Here is a 5,037-nt window from a genome sequence, read left to right on the forward strand (position 1 = left end):
TAGAGACAGAAAGCGAGAAATCACCCCCAGGGGGGATGGTCACGCCGCAATCCCTTCTCCTCCATTCTCCTCTCAGGATCTTGGGCACACACGCACACGCGCCCAGCATGAGTTTTAAGCCACCAGGTCCAGGATGCGAACCACGGTCAACTACGTGAGAGTCCAGCGACATAGCCATTACGCTAACTGCTGGTTCCCGATGACAGACCAATTTCTTTACTGAGCATTAGTCGAGAGAATAAAAAGCATATGTCCACCCAAAGGCTTATGTGTAATTGTTCACTGAAATTTTATTTATAATAGATCAAAAATGGAAATAACCCATATGTCCAAAAACTTGTTAAAGAATGTATAAAGTATAATTTACACATGAAGTATTATACTAGTTAACCATTTAAAAAAAAAAATCTAACTTTGGGACCAGAAGGTGGAGGTTAAGGCATTGGATTCCACATGGCTGACTCCGAGGTTTGAGTCCCAGTCCAGGAAGGGCATGTGTGTGTGCATGCCCAAAAAATCCTGAGAGGAGGCTGGAGAAGGGACTGCAGTGTGGCCATCCACCTTGGGTGTGATTTCTCACCTTCCCTCTATCTGCCTGTCAGTGGCAAGTGCACACGCACCATAGCATAAACTAAAAAAAAAGTACCACTAAACAATATGATTGAATCTCAAATATTGTGCTATTCTGTGGAGTGAAAGAAGTCAAGCAAAATAGATTTTATGTTTTAGGATTACATTAAGTTTTAGAACAAGCAAACTAATAAAAACAAAAAGAAAAAAAAAGGGAGTAAACTGCCTGGCACCAGGGATGGGGAGAAGACTGAATGAAGTGGGGCACAGACGTTGCTTACTGAATTACCCACAATGAGCTAAATGGAGCTTATCAAGTTGTTTTCTATCATAAACATACATTTTGTTTTCTGCCAATAACCCTAAATTCCATTAATAATATTTTCCAAGTTTTTGTTCATAAGGCAAAATAAATTTAAGAGTACTGGAGTGTTGTCAGAATTCTAGGAGAAATTTTACTAGTATCTTAAAGTATTAAAAACCAAAGAACTAAGCTCTAATAAATCAATCGCATGAATCTCCCATGTTCCTAAATTTAATTTTAGGATCTCTATTTGAGTTACCCCTCTCATTAACTGTTCCAAATATCTGGGGGCTTACTTAGGTAAGAAAGGCCAGTCTTACTTCTAAATGGTCCTGGAAGTGAGAGCTGGAGTGTTAGGCTCCCACACACCTGATGACATCAACTCTGATACTGTCTACTACTGTAGTGACCCGAGTCGCGGTCTTTTAATCTACACAGAAAGGAAATAAGACTTGGGCACAATATAACTCTCAGCTGGGGTCATTTAAAATCAGACCTAGGCTTTATTGAAAATTTTTAATCACAAGCATTAATAAATAACTCTACCTGGGCCAGGCATGGTGGTTAAAGTAATGTACTCCCACATGGCCTACTATAGTATGAGTCCTGGACCTGGTGGTTTGCTTTCTCATTATCTCTGTTTCTCTCTGGTGAGTGCACATGCCCTAAAGCAAATTAAAAATAATAATTATAATAAAATTAAATGAAAAATTATTTGAAATAAATAAATGATCAACTCTACGTAGACCAGAGGTCTTCAAGGAAGATTTACCCAATCTTTACCATTCTAGGACATGCATGTTCTGCATTTAGAGTTCCAAATTACTGTACTTGCCTTTATTTACCATAACATTTTTCTCAAAACATTGCTGTATCTATGAACTAATGAACTCGTACCTCTTGTAGGAAACATCTTAACAAATTAGAAGTTTTAATAAGTTGGAACCCAAAATTTGAAATGCTGAACCCTTGGACTTCCCTTGTTTCCTTGACTACCAAATATGTATGTAAAATTATTTTCACTGACCCAGTCTAAAACAAACAATTACTTGTTGATTATTTATTATATAGCTGACTTTGTTTTAAAAATGTTCTTATCTTGAAAGAAACTATGCCATTGGTCTTATTGTCACTCCACTACACTGAAGCACAAGAATATATGTACCCAAGATCTCAAAGCACATGGTCAATAGACTTTCCATCCCATGTCCCGGAGACACTGCTTCTGGAGCTACCCCTGGCATTAGCATTAAACGCTTACACCAAGGGGAAGGAGTATTTTTTTTTGTTTTTTTTTTCTTAAAGAATTATTTTTTTTAACTTTATTTATTTTTATTTGACCAGAGAGTGACAGAATGAGAACAAGAGCAAGAGAGAGAAGGGAAAGTGAGAAAGCAAGCCACCAGGTCCAGTACTTGAACCACATTGGCCCTTAACCACCACACCAGCTGCTGGCCCCAAGGAGATTCATTCTTGAGGCACAAAAATGAGACTACCTGAACCTTTTCTGGCAAGAGAGTGTTTCCTTGTTGTGGTAGATTATTCACCTTCTCTGTGTTCTAACATTTTACACTATTTTTTTTTTCTTCTTAAGGCCCCTCTTCCCAAGAGACAGAGACTATCTCCACCAGACCTCACATCTGTTGCTTGTGTGCCATGTTCTGACCAGTAAGATAGAATCAGAGCACTGCAAGCAGAGATTTGAAACTACCCTTGTGCAGTGCCAGCAAGTGGCAGTGGTTAAGGCTCTCAAGTCCCACGTGGGCCACTGCAGTTCCAGTCCCACCAGGCAGTTTAGGGGTTGGGGGTGGGTATGTATGTGTGCGTGTGTGTGCACACGGGGGCGGGGGGGGTTCTCAATTTATTTCTGTCTCTGTCTGTCTGTCTTCCCCCCTTGAGCACGCTCCCTGAGAGGGTGAGGGGAAGCCCCTGCACCTTTTGAGAGCCCTTAGGTACTCCTACCACTGCCCGAAAAAGGACAGGTTGGAGCTGGCGAGCTGGGAGAAGCGCGGGCGGCAGGCGTGCGGTGTTCACAAGCACACCAGAACACAAGGGTTCAGGAGGCCCACAGAACTGCACACTTGGTAGCATTTACCAAACTAGAAATACAATAGAAAACACAAAGATAAAAAGTAGTAAGAGGTAAGAGACCTTGAGGAACGAAATGTGACTAAACAAAGGATCTAAAACTAAATAAAACCGGGCTGGGGCCAGCAGATGGCGTAGCAATTACGTCACTGGACTCCCAAAGGGCCCGGGAGTTCGAGTCCCAGCAATGGCTTGGAAATCGCACTGTGTGCCCAAATCCCAACGGGAGACTGGAGAAGAGATGGCAGGTGGCCATCCTCCGTGAGGGGGCAATTTCTCACTTTCCCTCACACTCCAGCAAGCACACGTACCTAAGGCACAAACCTCTAAAAAATTTAATTAAATAACTATTTTACAAAAACAGGATCAAAGCGGCGCTGGGAAAAAGTCGGCCACTGGCCTCCCGTGGCCCTGCTGTCCCGCCTGCGGCGTCTGTCCCTTCCCCGTGACCCTCCGCTCGGCCGGCCTCTGCGACACACGAGCTAGCGGACTGTTTGTTTCTCAACCCCCAGGCGCTTCCCGCCGAGCCCCGGGAGCCCAAGCCCCGCGGGAGGTGTTGGGGCTGGGGAAGACAATTGGGAAACACCCTGCACAGGCCTTGCTCTCGGTTCACTCACAGGCCGGGCGGTGGAGGACTGTGAGTCCAGCCCTCGCAGCTCCCAGAAGCCCGCGGCTTCTCCCCACGCGGGCGCGGCACACCCAGGCTCCGCCCCTTCCGCTTCTGCTTCGGCTCCCACCGGAAGCTGCCCTACGCCAGGGCGCTCCGAAAGAACTCAACCTGCTACAGCCAATTGAGGTTGTGTTTGCATGGAGCTCCTAGGATCAGCCTTTTTTTGTTTTTTGGTTTTTTTAATAGTTTTTATGCCTTAGGGCGTGTGCTATCCAAAGAGAGAGGGAGAGAGACAGAGACACTGAGAGAGCAAGTGAGAAATCACCCCCAGGGGATGGCTACCCGCTAATCCCCTCTCCATTGTCTACACCCAGAATCAAGCTCTCTCAGCCCCATGAGCCAGGTGGGGAACCGGCTTGTTACACAGGGAGGACGGAGCCCTCGGGCATGGTGAGAGGTCATATGGCTGGCAGGTGAGAAGCTGTACGGAGGTGGAGCCATGGAGGCCTGACCGGAGCTTCTCAGATGGCTGGTGGGCCACGCTCCCCGCCCAAGGCCAATCCCAGCCATGGAGTCCGGCCCATAAGTCAAGATTTGCAGAAAGCCTTAAATTCAAAGGCAGCAGGTAGGAAAAGCAGGGTTAGCCCACAGAGCAGTGTGTCCGGAGACTGGAAGGTTTTTATATGTTTAGGAAAAGTGGATATAGCTGGGCCAAGCCTGTGAAGCTGGGCTGCGTGGTAACTGGTCACACTTCTCCACCTTCACCTTACAGTCCATGTTAGGTAATGGGGTCGAAGCTCCTCCTGAGGTGGAACAAGCAAGAATTCATGAGAGTATGGGGTTTGTTGCCACACGTCCATCTCTCCCGGTTTCAGCCAGATCGGGCTGGTAGAGGCTCCTGACTGCGGTCAAGCTAGCTGTAAAACAGCCTTAGGTTGTTGGGTGGGATTTGCTTTCTGCAGAATCAGCTAGGCAGCTGTGCTAAAAACTCACTCTGCTTAGGAAAAGAGCCGGGACTCATCAATGAAAGCCGCTCAGCTCCTCCACTAATACAGATTCCCGAACTGTTAAGAATATTTATTCAATCTATTCAGTCACACATTGAAAGAGAGCTGATGAGCTTGGTAAATGCCATTCCCTGTACTTAGAACACAAGGGGATGCCCCCAAAAATGATGGAATCATTGAATTAAAGTATGAATTTATTTTGGTGCAATTACTTTGAAATCCATGCATAGTTTTTCCAGCAAACACAGTCTCCATGAAATTTGAGGACCCCTCAAGAGTCATAGTTGTGTGTTTACTTAAATTTTGACAGAAAGCTATTAGCAACATTTTGTGTGTGTGTGTGTGTGTCAAAAGGCACATGCACTCATTAGAGAGAAAAAAAGACCTCCTCCCCATGGGAGATGGTAACCACGGTTGCTATGCACTCATTAGAGAGAAAAAGAGAACCCCTCCCCATG

The 5,037-nt window shown here is 45.4% G+C and overlaps 1 long non-coding RNA gene across 4 annotated transcripts in view; it reads right to left on the reverse strand.

Moving 5' to 3' along the window:
• The window catches only part of LOC114008953 (uncharacterized), a 70,923-nt gene extending 67,298 nt beyond the window's left edge, over positions 1 to 3,625 (reverse strand). For all 4 annotated transcript variants that reach the window (XR_003550435.1, XR_003550434.1, XR_003550437.1 and 1 more), the window contains exon 1: positions 3,580 to 3,625. This is a non-coding gene — a long non-coding RNA (uncharacterized LOC114008953). The remainder of the gene's footprint in view (positions 1 to 3,579) is intronic.
• Between the last annotated feature and the right edge of the window lie 1,412 nt (positions 3,626 to 5,037).

Source organism: Tupaia chinensis, unplaced genomic scaffold (genome assembly GCF_000334495.1).
Source record: "Tupaia chinensis unplaced genomic scaffold, TupChi_1.0 Scaffold000420_1, whole genome shotgun sequence".
In the NCBI taxonomy this organism is placed as follows: domain Eukaryota; kingdom Metazoa; phylum Chordata; class Mammalia; order Scandentia; family Tupaiidae; genus Tupaia; species Tupaia belangeri.